Genomic DNA, 15,778 nt, shown 5'->3' with positions numbered 1-15,778 from the left:
CCAACCCATCTCCATCATGCTCACTATGTCCCTCAGTACCACATCTCGCAGTTCTTGAACACCTCCAGGGATGACCACATCCCTGGGCAGCCCGCGGCAGTGCATCAACACTTTTCTGACAAGAATTTTTTCCTAATACACAACCAGAACCTCTCTCAGTGCAACTGGAAGCCATTACTTCTCATCCTATAGCTGTAACCTGGGAGAAGAGGCCAACCCCCACCTCACAGTAACCTCCTTTCAGGGAGCTGTAGACAGCAAACATGACATAACATGATATGAAACATCTCTTCATTTGCAACGACATAAAGCACTAGACTTATGATGATTCTAATTATAGTATATTTATACTAAAAAGTACATTTCTCAAACTAACTTCAGTATTTTTTGAAATTTCTTATAAAAATCTGAACGTGTCAAAATTTATATCTTAATTCATGTGGGTTGGAAAAACGGTGCCAAATTAGCACTTCAAAATTAATTTTATAAGTAAGCCTCAGCCAAAGCTCTTGAGAAACTTTTTGGGTCATAATGAAATAGCTTCATAAGTAATGTGATATCCATGGATGCTCATTTACAGGCAATAGCAATTGTCAAGCTACAGCCATTTTCAACATGATTGCAGGGCATAAATTCTTAACTTATTATAGAGATTCTATTCACTTTTCTTCCATCTTTCACTGCTTTGATTTTATGCCAGTGTAATGCCAGTGATTCTGGTGGGGTCAGGAGCATGTAAAACTGTCGCAATTTCTTGTTGGAGAGAGTTTAAGAAGAAGCCCCCAGATAAAGTTCTGAATAAAACATAAAAGATTATTTGGCTAGAATATAAAAAAGATAACCTGAACTGACATACATAAATCAGATTAAAATGGTCTATGAGTGGGTTGCTGTCACTGTGGTGAAGGCCTTAAAATGGTTTCCCGGGAACTTAAGTGTACGGAGAGGTCTTAGCACAAGAACTAAGACCCATTTCTTTCTCCTGCCTGTACCCAGCACTTCTCTTTCTGCTTTTAGGTGCTTTTAAGTGTGCAACTTCAACATGAGGGAAAAGCAGTGTTGAGTAACCTAATGGACAAGAGTTCTTCAGAATGGGAGGGGATATAGGTTTGATCATCTCAGCAAAGGAAGTATTTGAACCTGAAACTCCCCAGCTCCAGCTGAGCACATTCAGCTTTAAAGCCCTCCTTTAAAAGCAGACTAAGTTGCCATCACTGGATTGTTTTTGTTGCTGGCATTTGACAAACATAGAGGGCTTAGGCTGTTGGGGCCAATAGCAGAAAAGTGACCAAATCTAGAATGTATCCTACTGCTTATGTTCATCTTTGAAAAAAATAATGTGAAAAGTTTGTGACTGTAACAGTAGGGTAAAAGTGGAGATAACATGGAAAAAAAGCTGGCAGGGAGAGATGAAATTTTTCAGTAGGTCTTTTTATACAGTCAAGTCTGTGTTAGTGCCAACAATGTAGGAAAAGTCAGTAGGCGTCTGATTATCATCTCCTGAAGACAGAAAAATTGCCATTGTAGCAATTTCTTTTTTTAATTCAGATGAATTTAAAAATAATGGAATGTATTTATAGCAGCTTTGTTTGCTTCTTTTTTCCCCCTGCTATTTCTTCCACCTGGTTGTCTCACACAAAAGCTAACTCCCTCATACAATTGGCAGTTTGGAATATGAACAATATATTTTGTCTTTAGCTTAAGTTAGGTTTGTGTTTCTAAACTACTTTGGGGGGGACGAGGGGGGGGGGAATCCCTTTGTAATGGCTTCTAAATAAATTCAGTATCAATTTAAACTATTAGAGGAAGTTAAATCAAAATAATTAGGATATTAAAATACTTTGTGCGTTTCCAATCACTGGTTTATTGCAAATCTGGATCTTTTCCAAGGAACAATAATAGAATGAATACATTAGAATGTTTTCTTCCCCTTGGTATAAAACCATTTTGTCCTGAAAAGATGATTGATAACTTGCATTAAACACAAAACCAGATTGATTTGCAGACATCCTTGAGGAGGGGTTGGAAGGAAAGGAGAATAAACGCCACATTAACAGAACATTACACAGACACACATTCACACACACAAAGTGTATTAGCCAAATAAAAATAGAAAACAACATAAAAACCTCCATAGCACTTCTTATTAGAAAAATATAGTAACTCTATACAAAGTAATTGCTAAAGGTACCATGGCATGGAGGCAGAGTGATTATCTGGGGATTCTGATTGCAAGTGCTCTGAACCATTTTGCAAAAAAAAACAGAGAAGGGTTCAGAAGGAGGTAAAGTTGCAGCATGCCTGACATATACCTACAACGGAGCCTGGTTCCTACTGCAAAGGTCCTTGAACCTTAACCGCTGTGTAACTGATGCACCCTAGAAGAGACTGGAGAGGAATGAAGATGGCTGGACAAAGCTATAGACTCTGTAAATGAGACAGAGATTTCAAAACAAGTTCAAATGTTCTTGAATCAAGTCAGTATGGTGCTACCAACAAAAGAGTGATGAAAAATGTATGTTATAATATAAACAAGAGACTTCTGAGTAGAGATTAATATGCTACACTTTCTCAACATTTGATAACGCTGCAGTATTAACCTACCCAGGTCTAGTCATTGCAGTTCAGGAAGGACACAGACAATTGGTCTGAAAAGAGGAATGAGTGAAGTACTGAAAAACATTCCCAAAACAGAAATATTTGAAGAGTTCAATCTGTCTGTTTATAGAAGAGATGGGGTGGCTTCATCCCACTTCACAGAGATTTCAGTGGGGAGGAGTTCACTACTGAAACCTGATCTGATAAAGTTACAGTATACCTAAGGATTAGAATCTAGAGTTAAACAGCCTGTCTGATAAGGTACACATTTTTAATAGGGAAGATTTTAATCATTAGAATAATACAAGAAGAACTTTCATGGCATTGCTATGCAATTTCAGATTATCACCAACTGTTCACAGATATATATTTTTTTAATTTCCTAAAATATTCTTTTTAGAACTATGTAGTTCAAGCAGGTTGGAACATCCATATTATACAAATGATCTCTTAGAAGCTCACAGTGAGTCCCCTCCCGGGCTTTATAATGTAAAAGGTGATGACTTCTGAAATACCTAAGGAGTTTCAGCTGCACCTAGCAGAGCACAACTCTATCTCTGCAAACACATTTCAGTGCCAAAGCAATGCGCAGCCATACCTGCTGCAGTGAGCCACTGATATTTGAATGCAAATCCCTTGGTTTTTAATTTATATGTCCTAAGTTTCCTGTTTAAAAAAATGTTTGCTTTCACATAAGTCACCATATAACTCCTTGCTAATCCTCCTCATTTACACTGAGTATTAGCTGTATGGAGAATTGTACTAATTAATCCTGCACAACTATAATTGAGTGGCTGGGCTGCACAACAGCATGAGAATTGGCATGGCACTGGGAACCACGTTATCAGATCTATTTTCTGGGTAAGTCCTATTATGTTCTGCAGGATGGATACAGAACACAATGAATTTAATTACACAGTCTTTCAATTGGCTTTCTTGTAAGCTAGAAAACTCTCTTCTAGCTCTTCCACTTTATGGAAAGCAGCGCTTTCCCCAAAGTCACACTTGCATTGTTCTTGACCAGCTAATCCTTCAACCTGGGCAATAATCATTGGCTAATGACTAATGACCTTGCCTGCACGGTCATATCCCCAGACTACACTAGAGGCTATAAACATTCTCCTGAATTGGTAATCACCACCAACTAAGTTTGTGATTAACTGCAAAGAAAACTGTTCCTATTCTGAGTAAAATAAGTTGCCCCAAAAGTGATGCCTCCTATTTATTCACATGGAAATAACAACAAAGAGCACAGTAACACTATTTGATTGAGCAAATTCTCAGCTATAAAACACCATCTTTCAAAATAGTCACCACTGTTAGCGGATTCATGCAGATGAGCTCACCAAGACTCTCTTGGTGTTGTGAATTATTTAACATAGTCTTTACTTCATGATGAAGTTTTCACATGTCATTCCCTCCAAAGGGTCATTACCCTTTAGATGTTGTCCATTAAAAATCTGGGTTATGGTCCTGAGTCTACCAGTGACCTGCATCAGCAAATCACTCTGACCTCTGCCTGACACATCCACTGCCCTTTAGCTGTTTTCAGCTCCCATAATAATCAAATTTTCAGTATTCTTTCACCAACACTGCAAGAAGAGACCCATCCCATAAAGGGGACACAGATTCTATCAGTGGATACAGGCAGTGTTTGGAGATGGTAACTTAGTTCCACAGTACAGTGAAGAATCCTCTGGAAATTCTTCTCCAGGATACATAGTAAAGTAGGCTTCTGATTTCAATGGTTTGGTTAAGTACTATGAATTCATGAAAAGATCCTGTTTTATGCATGCTCATTTATCTATTATCTGTGAACAAGGAGATGGCAGATTAAGGGACATTTATAAGTTTTCTTACTGCTAAAATGTTTGGGTTATATTGAAATGTGAGCCTATGTCAAACAAAATGAAAAAGAAAGGCTAACCCAAGTGAAAACATTCACAGATCACAGAATCACAGAATGGCCCTGGGTTGGAAGGGACCTCAAGGATCATGAATCTCCAACCCCCCTGCCAGGCAGGGCCACCAACCTCCCCATTTACTAGAACAGGCTGCACAGGGCCCCATCCAACCTGGCCATTGAACACCTCCAGGGACGGGGCATCCACAACCTCTCTGGGCAGCCTGTTCCAGCACCTCACCATTCTCCTGGTAAAGAACTTCCCCCTAACATCCAACCTAAATCTTCCCTCTTTCAACTTAAAACCGTTCCCCTCTGTCCTGCTGTTATCTACCCTTTCAAAGAGTTTACTCCCTTCCTGTTTATAGGCTTCCTTCAGGTAGTGAGAAAAGCAGTACAGGACTACAGAGAGATTGCTGGAGATTCACCTTCTTTCATTATTTATACTTCCCCACAGTGGCAAAAAAAATGCATCCCTATATTCCATATAAAATATAATGCACTTAATTGATCTAAGTAATTTCAAGGCTGCTGAATAGCAGAAGCCTCCAGAGTGGAATATTCTGACTTAATGATCACATAAAATTGCTCAAAGTGTTTTTAATGTCATTGTAATTTCTGAGTTTATTTAATAGTTGAGGGGGAGAGAGGGTAACATTAACAGTCATCTGCGTGGCTTGCATGGCTGTATATAACAAATGAGACATGTGGATGCCACAAGAGCCATCATTTTAAAATGGCTGCAGTAAAAACGCAGTTACACTGAGCATTTGCTTTAGGCCATGACACAGTTTAATGAGAATGATATTGCATTAGGATTCAGGACACCTCAGATTTGTTTCCAAGTGTTTGACCTTTTAAGAAGTCAGATCTCCTCTTGGTTCCACTGATTCCTTGCTCTTTCTTTCTCAGCAGCATCCATTGCATTCATAAACATTTCAGCCAAGAGCTGTCCTATCCAGATGTCCACCACAGTATTGTATTCCATGTCACACTCTACAGAGTATGCAGTAAAAATATTTATGTATTTATTTTTTATTTACTGTGCTGTGAACAGCTGCTTTCCATCCCCAGTCATCAAAACATTGATGAATTTTAGATCTTTGTTGGTAGAACATCTCTGCCTTCTCACTAAGCTGTGGCTGGGGGTCATCACTTTTACAGGCCAGAAGCGCAAAGCCAGGAGATGGGCCTGGTAGGAGTCGGCTGTGTATTGTATGTCTGTAGGGCTGCTTGTTTCAGTGCAGGTGACCTCCCTGACTCCCTCATTTTAAAGTTAATTTCATGTTCTTCTCCACTCCCTTTCCCTCTGCTTTGTTTGGAGTTATTTTAATCTCCCCTCAACCTTGCCATTTTTTTTTTCCTTTGGACTCGTCTAATTTGCCTCATTTCTAAGTTGTGATGATATCCTCAAGACACCAATTCATAACTTCCTCATGTTGAAATTGTTCATTAAAATCTAATTTTTACTATCTAATTCTGGCTTTTTAGCTAATGAAATCAGAGTAATTATAAATATCCATCTTGCAACATTGCATATTGTGGATTGAATATAAAGACCCAAAATGGAAGAAAAGCACCACTTACTTTCTTTCCTCTAGCTGCAAAGGAAATCAGTTCAATCATAAATATATAGATTAAAATATTCTCCTCTAACTTAATTTCAGTATTAACTTTATACTGCCATTAAGGTTTGCCTGAACATGAACCATAAGGGACTACATCTAATTTCAACATCTTCACATGAGAGAGGTTTGGTTTGCTCAGATCCATTATTTAACAAAGAGAACTGAAATGCTTGGAAAGAAAGGTACAGCTCATGCTGTATTTGATCCAGAATTCAAGAGCTTTAACATTTTCCAAAAATATTAGAAAATGTGGAAGGAAAAAACACTCACGAGAACTTTTAGTACTTTTTTCTAGTTTTATTTTAGTTGATTTCTCTAGACTATATTCATGTCTCACTGAAATTATAGAATCACATTGTATTAAGGCTTCCTATGATACCATAAAGCTATCCCATATTCTTAGAAGTTTGTAAGAATTTCCTAGTATTTTTAAAACTTTGTCAACCCTAACTAAAAGAAGTTATACACATGGATGGATATTAATATATTGATGCTACAATCTGATAAATGTCTGAGTAGGGGAAAGACAATCAAACTTACCACTGCAGACTGGGAATCTGTTCCAGAGTACGTCATTTGGTAGCTGGGTCTTTTTGAAACAGTGCAGTTTGGAGAGCTGAATGTCAGTTCGGCAGATACACAGCTTTAAAAAGATTTCATAAAGCTGTGTGTGAAATACTGCAAGACTGATCAGGTTGGGAAGTTGTTATTGGCGAAGAACGATTTGTTGAAACCTAAATTATTTACCTGGTGGGATCCATTTTTATGAAGTCCTGTAGATCTCTGCCTGGTTTCTTGCCAAAGTGAATTATGGGAATGTCCATTTCTCCTTTGTGCAACAGCGAAACGGCCACACTGCAGACTGCCTTACAAACAGGCCCTGATGGGCTTCCATATGCAGGAGTCTGAGTGAGCTGGATGCCATAGCCTGAGGCAAGGTTCATGTCCTGACTGCAACCTGCAAGACATAAGGAAAGAATTTTCAACTGGGAATTCAACTGAAGTTGATGAGAACTGAAGCTAAACTGCTTTTCTAGGGCAAATCTAAGATCTTGGGCACCTAGACTTGTCCCTTTTCTAAATTTTCAGCCATGCAATAAAATAATTCCATGCTTTGTAGCCTTTTTAATTTCTATTTTTATTTTTCCGTGAGGCGGCATTTACAGTCACTGAGGAGAGAGTTGCTGGTAGTGAAGAAGTTAGACAGAAAGTCTTCACTCGGAGTGCCTCAGCCACAACGGAGATGTTCTCTCACTCCATATTTCACACAACAGCTCAGAAAGATGAAGTTTGTGCAACAAATGCAGACAAAGTTATCATCACCAGTCTGTACAACATACAATTACTTTGATTCATGCAATCTGCCTCTATGATGAGACGTCTCACTGTAACAGCATAATAACCACTAAAATAACCATTTAGTTATTAAGGCTAGCTGATTCTAAGTTTGTTTTAATCAAAAGCTTCAGATCATCTGGTTTGATATCTGTTGGCAAAAGTACTCTTCTTGGCAGTGCATTCACAGAAGAGACACAAGGGAGAATTGTTTCAGGCATAGCGTCAGTTAAAGGAAAGTAAAAGTATAAGGAAAGTATTCTTCATGGTCAGTATGTCACTACAGAAAGTGGAGTTATTCAGTGACAGAGAGGAGACATTCTGCCATATAAGAGCATGTTCTCTGTGGGAGGTTAATAAAAGGTGATCCTACAGAAATTTGCAGCTGCAGCTTTTCATGCTGGAATCATGAGCATGAGTCTGCAGTGTTTGAATAGTAGGTCCTGATGAAGTAAGTGGTGCTCTGATGGCATTTGTTGGCATCCAGCAAGACAGTGATTCTGGGATTATCAGTCATTAGCTCTTGTGAAAGCAATGTCAGGGTTTAATCTTGTCACAGTCAGAAAAGAACCCAGCACCTCACACCATGCAAATGCTTGTTCTAGTTTGAACTGGGGAATGGTGGACCTTTCTGGCAGTGTGATGACCCTGATATTACTTAGAGTAATACAAAAGGATTATTCTAGAAGTCAGCTTTCTTTTGGAAATAAAAAGTATCCGGCAATTTCTGCAATTCAGTTTTAGTATGAAAAGGCCAAACGAAGAGACTTAGAACAGTTATTCCTTATTTCTACTGCTAGCTGGGTGGCATTAGAGAGGTCAGTGGTCACTTGCCACATGACTTCTTCCTGCAATGCAAAGCATATGATAAATATTTTGAAAGCAGTGTTCCTGGAAAACAGCAGTTTCAACACAGTTGGCATAAAGATTAAAAAAGAGGATATGGAAAATATCCTGGACCTTGAAATATCTTTTTGTTCTTGACCCACTGCTCAGGGAAGGAGCTTCAGCTCTGTGTAAGGAGTGCCAAGTTAGTTAAGCCAAACCAGGTTCACGTGGCAGCCTAGAGCTGAAGAACTGATAGGATTGTCTGTTGTCTTCCTGTGCATACCAAGATCCACAACTAAAATGAGCAATGCCTGTATGTTGCTTAACAGAGCTTGTGTTTAAGGGATGAAGAAGAACTGCTTGTCTGTTCTGCTGCAAAACCCTGAAGAATGGTGGATGCTGTTCCTGACAGTAACCAAAAGAGAGCATAGCTCTGGGGAATTGGTTCTTCAGCAAACTTGAATCTACCTGCTAGATGTTCTTTGCATGATTATCTGAGCCACTGTCTTTTGACATTGTTGGTGCATGGCCCAGGTATTCACACCAGTAGCCTGAGCATTACTGCCAGCAAGTTGCAGAATTCATTGGGAAGGAAGAGGATTTTCTGTGTAATTTATCCTTTTCTTCCATGACCTATAATGCAACTCTGCATTACTCTAAATAAACCATCCCAACTTACCAGCCGTTTCTCAGACACTGGGTGCAAGTGAAGGACAGACCATGAAACAAAAGAACACAAGTCTGGGGAGTCTGGTCACCTCTGGCCCCTTGTATCTTCTGTGAAGAGACATCAGTCTGACATGCAGCTCCCTCTGACTAAGCTTTTTGTTTTTCTTTTCTTGCAGTGGAGGTGCTTGACATCTGGGCACTTAGAAATCTCTATTCTTGTCAAAAACTGTGTGGGAAGTAATGGTCAATGATTTTTGTTTGATTCCCATTTTCTCACATATTATTCCTTGTTCTCTTTTCCCGAAACTACAAATTCTTCCTCTTCTCTTTACTTTCTTCCATCTCCTGTTTTCTCTGTACACATTATTTCTTTTCTTTGATTCTCTCTCTTGTTCATCTCACGTTCCAACGTTCAACCCTTTCCTCTGTGTGTATTATGTATTTCCAGTGGACATTGAATCAAAAGTCAGTTCTTCCAATACAGACCCTGAAGAAATCTGGTATGTAACCTGCCTACTTATATCAGCTTTTGTTAATGCTGGCAAGATAAAAAACGAGGAATTTTTGAAATAAATATTAAAAAAAAACATCTATACAAATATGATCTTTGCAGTGCCATTTTTGTAGATGAATGAAAACAAAAGTTTTTTAATGTTAAAGTATGTTTGTCCTTAAAAATAATGTTTAAGTTCTTATATTATAATAAAATACAGCAAGTCAGAAAAAGTAAAAATCTCAAGGCTTTCACTTTAAACAAAATACACTGGTAATGTTCAAAATGAGTAATTTACTGTGTTTTAGATTTTGCTCTTGTGTCACATAAGATCACTGCCATTAAGCCATGAGCAATTTTTTAAATCCTTTTTGGTGCACCACAGAAATGAAACTCTATCTCTTGTTCATCCATTCCCTTCAATTTTTGGATTGTCAATTTTCTCTTTGTCTGCCTGCCATCGATATTATGTTGTCTCCACATGGTCAGCTAAGCTCCAGCTTCTCGCACAATAGCCCTCACTGGTCTATAAACACCAACAAATTAATGCTATGTTCAATGGAATGAAACTGTGCTGTTGAAGGAGACTGAGGGCTAGCAATAGAGAAATCACAGACAAATTTGCAATGTAATACAGCAGCAAAAGGAAGGGCAATGTAATCTTAGGCTACAGTCAGAGAGAGATTGCATTACAGAGCAAAAAAAAGCCAATAATTTTCCTCTGTACAGCTTGGCTGTGACTGCACCTGGAATATTACATTCAGTCCAGGGCAGAGAGATATCGATAGATGAGCATTCAGAAAGAAGAGCAACAGCAGCTGATTTACTGGGAAAAGTTTAAATGAGCTAAATAAGGCAGCTGTGCTCCTCTGGGCAGCGCATGACAAAGAGCAGCACGGCTGGGAGCAAAGCATTCACTGTTGTAGGAATACGGATGCAAAGCTGTCATCTAAGGGAGGTCAGATCTCTGCAGGTCTGCATCTACCTCTTACCTTCTCCTTCATCTATTCTCTCAGAATAAACCTTTCTGAAACTAAGTTCTCTGACAACCAGGCCACGAAAGCAAATTACTGCTTCTCAGCAGGTAGAATCTCTACCCACTGAACAATGAAGCTCTGGATCCTTTGCCAGATAGCAATCTCTGTTCAGCTGCACAGGACAATAGAACCCACACCCTTGCTTAGCACAGGTGGGAGAGGCAAGCACCACAAAGAGGCTAAGCCAGAGGGTGAGTTTATTTCAACTTAGCACTTTTGCATCAGAACTTGGCAGACAGTAGTCAAATAAAGGCCTACAACAAACAAGATTAATAATGAAATTAAACCAACAGTGCGAAACCCAGCCAAGATCAGGGTCCACAATAGTCTTTGGTCGTGCAAATATGTACTGTGGAAAGCCTTGAAATATCAAGAATTTAAGCAAACATTCTGTGACACTGTGATATGTTTGTATCAGATTATGCAGAACATTTGCTTTTCATGATGTTCAGAAAATGTCTGCACTGCTCCTGCTCAGGATATATCTTGCCCTTTTGAAAGCAACTTGCCCCCCAAAAGGACACGTCCCACTTGACCAGGAAGAGAGCAGGCTGCTGCCCTAACCCCAGGGGGATTCTCTCCTAGCTTCTGTTATACATCTGCGGAAGCGCAGCATTTCTGCATATAAAAAGATGGACAATAGGAGCTGCAACAGAAGTTTCTAAGCTGGCTGCATAAAATGGAAAGAGTTTGCATTTTAAGAGGTGAAAACTTCTGGTGCACAGTTCATATGAGATCTGCTGTGAACACAGTAAATCACATCCTGCTGAGGAGATGTGGAAAAGGACATTGTCAAACACATATCTGAGCACTCTGCTTCTTTATGGACAGCTAGCTCTGTTTAGACTTTTTTCTGTCTTAATTTTCTTTTGCTGTTGATTGAGTCCCTGAAGACAAAATACTTGAGAAGCCAGTGGAAGGCAGGCATTGGAAGCCAAGGACAACAACCTGATTATCACACCTCCACAGAGAGCCCACCGGAGAGGTCTGCACATGGCCCTGTCATCTGTGGGCCCATAGAAGAAACCAATACTGAGACTTCGATTGGATCTGAGTTGTAAATAGATAACTCCCACGTGAACATCCTTGATACAGAGATGTGGTCACTGGTGGGACACTGACTTACATTATATGGGACAGAAATGAAATAAAACTGTTATGATTTTATAGGGAGGAGAATTATATAGGACATTGTATTATGAGAAACATAAAAATCAAAGCCTAATATATACACCCAGGAGTTATTTGAAGTTAAGAATTAGTTGTGCCATAAGAAGTAGAACTTGCTAACTGTCTCAACTATCATTTAGGAATCTACATTGAAATGTCTAATTTATTACACAAATTAGACTGAGGCAGAATAAGGCATTCTGTTTAATCATAAGGACTGGGAGGGGTAGCAAGGGTGGTGATGGGGGAGATCTCACATTTTTGAGAAAGACTGAATATTCTATGAAGTCAAATCTCCTCACTTAAATGAAGGTATTAAAATAGAGTGAAGAAAGTAAAAGAGGTCATGCTGTTTCATCAGGATTACTTTCAAGTAGTTAGGAACTAACTCATTGGGTTTTTCATGAGAAAAATGGCTCGAGTTTATCTTGCAGCTAAATCAGCTGCTGTATGGCGTGGGAAGTGGCTAGTTAAATCATTCATATAAACCAAGAAAGGTCAGGATTTCTTGTTAACATTTGTCAGGGGGATAAGAATGTTTCCTTTAATCTGCTCCCAGAAGGTATTATCTATGCATGCTCTTAGGGACAGTAAATGCTCACTCCACCTACTGGCTCATAAGTAAAAATAATTCTTATCTTCATGGCAGGAAAAGTTTCTAACAGAAGGAAAATCTGCAGCTCATTTCCCAATTAACAGGAGAAAAATTGCCTTTGAAGGTTATTGTTGGAACAGAGCAGGGCACGAAAGGAAGAGATGGTTAGAAGTGACCACAGGTACGACAGTCACAGAGACAAAATGATAAGGCTGCAGCTCTCAAATACTACTCCAGAATACTACTTCATTTCAGGTTTGCCTCCATCAGTTGAGGTGATTTGCTATAGATCTATGCACCCTAAAGGAAATCTTTTGTTGGAAACCTTGAAAAAGATATGTTAATCAAAGAAGCCTGAAGCACATAGGAAACAATTTCCCTCAAGGAATTTTTTGTGTTAATTACAGTCAGTGGCTAAATTTGTGAGGATAATGCTAAAACTGAAGTTCTCTAGTCAGCAGCAGGCCTTGACAACTCTACATCCTAACCTCTTTCTTGTTTTACCTTGTCTTTGAACTCATAGGTTTAAAATTAGATCTTAAAACTCCTGAGTTAATGCCATCATTTCAAAATCCAGAATCTCATCCAAATGTTCCTGAATTTTAGAGATGCTTCTATGAAGAGTTCCTTGGGGAAGTGTCATTATTTTTAATCAATTTTTGGGATTCACAAAGTAAGCTGTTGTTGATTATATGATTTATGCATGCTCTCCATAGACTTGGAGGGGTTTCATGAATTATTTTACAGTGTTTATTGCTTATTATGGGAAACTACATGATAATAGTGGTTTCAATTATAAGCCTATTAGGCAGGTAATTGACAACACAAGTATACTATAAAGTTGCATTCTGCTTGCTTCGATACAAGTGCTGTATTGTGTTTTTAGTCAGTCAGTGCTGATAATCAGTGCATAAATGATTCCCTAATTAACTGCTTTTGTCAGAATCCCAGTTCCACTCAACAGGCAAGTTGGCCAAGAGTTCATTTGTCTCTTCTCTTTTGCTCTCATCTCCCATGATGATAAACTGTTCATCACAACAGGAATCTTGCCCAGACCATGGCAGCAAATGCATACTGTCAGTTGTACTGTTAGCAATTACATCTCTTTCAAGTTCATTGCTGCACAACATCACTGAAAACAACAGGGTGACAATGCCTGAAAGTGGACTCCGATTCTCATCCTTGAAAGTCACTTCTAAAGGAGTCATGGGTATTCACCACAGTTCAGCATCAGATTAGATTTTACTGTATAAAACCATGGAATGAGAATTAAACATTTTCCACAGCTCTGTCCTATGCTTGCTGATGCCTAATGACTCTCAGTAACTTCTCAGAACAGATGCAAATGATACCTGAGATTTTAAATTCCTTACAAGTAATTGTTTTTTGTAACACATCTGGAATGTAACTGCTTTATGCAATCACAGAGATGAGAGATCAAATCCCACGTGAAAGAGAACCCACGAGGAAAAAAAGTCAGGAAAATAACAGTACTTAAATGCCTTATTTTTTTCTGGATACTTGTTCTTCTCTTTGAAATAGGTTTGAAACAAGAAAAGAGAGAGTTTGCAAAAAATATTCTGCTCAGTGATTTAGAGGTCATAAGTAAAGGTCAAAAGCATGCCCCGAAAATGTGCTAGGTGGCCAGTAATGACTGCCACATTCGTCCCTTTTGACATCTAAGGTAAAAAGGTACCTGGACATGAATTCTTCTTTATATCAGTCTGAAAGATGTAGAAGATTTACAATGACCTCCCTCTGTGTGAAAGACAATGTGAAAAGCAAACAATGTACTACTTGAAAATTTGCTTCACTAGGTATGTGCATTACGACAATAATAAAGGTTAATAAAATCAGATAAAATCTCCAGTTTAATATGTCACCTGCCTACAGCCTATTAGGAAACTGCTCTGGTTTTGTTACCTCTGAAGCCATAGAAATAAGAACTCTATTAAAATTATTTTTAACTCTGTAGGATTGTATTCAAGAAACATTTAAATGTTGTACTAAGGGACGCGGTGTAGTGGGGAAATACTGGTGGTAGGTGGACAGATGGATTAGATGATCCTGGGCGCCTTCTCCAACCTCGGTGATTCTGTGATCTCCTAGACAGATATAAGAGATAGAAACCAAACTTGTGCTTCTCAAACCAAATCTCACATATAGCACATGCTTCTCATCAAATCTCACCCTCTTTTGCTCATGACCAACTCAGAATGACCTCGTGAGTTCCTGTTTGGATTCAAATTTCGGATCTCCTGTGCTGAGATAACATAAGATGCATTTTGCTTTGAAATGTCTGAATTATCTGCTGTGGAGTTGGATAACCTGTCATATCAGTTCAGAGAATTACAAAATCATCATTTTTTGTCTGACTGCCACTGAACTTGTTGCTTTTATCATCACAGATCACTGCAAATCTCAAACATGTAGCATGTTTTGTGTCATTTCACTCCATTTTATCCATTTAAGTGTGCCCTCCAGCTTTTCTAGAAAGGAGAGATGAGTGAAAAATCTCTCACAGCAACACTTCCTCTTTAATCTTGGCAAGTAAAATGTCTTATTGAAATTAGCACTGTGATCCATTCTGTTTATAGAGGTTCTAGTAAGACAAGTAAGAAAATGAAAGCTGTTTAATCTTTGCTTTCAAAATGTTGTTTCTTATTGCAGCTCAAAGGGAGAAGAAGAATACTACTTCAATCTTACGAGGGTCTAGAGAGTATAACTAACAGTTTGTTGCATAACAAGTACAGTAAAAGAAAGACAAAAGTCTGTGTGGTCCTTGTGTCACATATGGAAAGCAAGTTGTCTTTGCCAATGCCAAATGTTTTTCCTGACTACACACAAGTGAATCACATTGACTATGACATTTTTTCTACCTGGAAAGAGCTTCCAGAATGATCCTTTCTGGCTGGAATTGCCTACAGTTCACTAGACTGCCAAGAACCTATTTTCACAGGAATGGATGAGGTTGGCAGAGACCTCAGGGTCCAGCTGCTCCAACCCCTGCTCAAGCAGGCCCACCCAGAGCAGATGTAGGTAAGAAGGAAAAGGGGGTGACGTGCCCCTGTATCAAAGAGATCCCAGGGAATAGTAGAGGAACAGGAGGGGACTCGAGTAGACCTGCTGGTGGTGTTGGGTCTTGGCTTCTCTTTCTGTGAATGGCTTCCACTGCAGGTAATATGGCTGCTTCCAGCGTTGCCCATATGCCACATGGATAAAGAAGGTGAAGGGCACATACCTTGCTGTCTTTGCAGGTTACTTTGCCTCATTGTCTGCAATTAGTCTTGTAATTTGTTTTTCTAAAAATTGCCCTGTATTTTCTTCTTTCAATTACTATTCTTTGTAAGTTTCTTTGTATGATTTTTCATTGAAAATAACCTTGAACAAGGAATTTATTTCTTCAGGTACTTCGAACATTCCCAGCATACTGGAGATCTCACTGTAAATCATTATATTATTTATTATTTTTTCTCATTCTTACTGTATTCAGATGATAGAGTGACAGCATGTGTCTGTGTT

At 38.9% G+C, this 15,778-nt stretch overlaps 1 long non-coding RNA gene across 1 annotated transcript in view; it reads right to left on the bottom strand.

Annotated features, from left to right (window-relative positions):
• Nucleotides 1-7,085, bottom strand: part of LOC121111203 — a 44,475-nt gene extending 37,390 nt beyond the window's left edge. The window contains exons 1-2 of the long non-coding RNA XR_005860964.1: nt 6,877-7,085; nt 6,670-6,772 (exon numbers count right to left, since the gene is read on the bottom strand). This is a non-coding gene — a long non-coding RNA (uncharacterized LOC121111203). The remainder of the gene's footprint in view (nt 1-6,669; nt 6,773-6,876) is intronic.
• Between the last annotated feature and the right edge of the window lie 8,693 nt (nt 7,086-15,778).

The sequence above is a fragment of the Gallus gallus genome, chromosome 6 (assembly GCF_016699485.2).
Source record: "Gallus gallus isolate bGalGal1 chromosome 6, bGalGal1.mat.broiler.GRCg7b, whole genome shotgun sequence".
Lineage (NCBI taxonomy): Eukaryota > Metazoa > Chordata > Aves > Galliformes > Phasianidae > Gallus > Gallus gallus.
The sequence above is the reverse complement of the archived record's forward strand: the minus strand, read 5'-3'. Positions and strand labels throughout refer to the sequence as shown.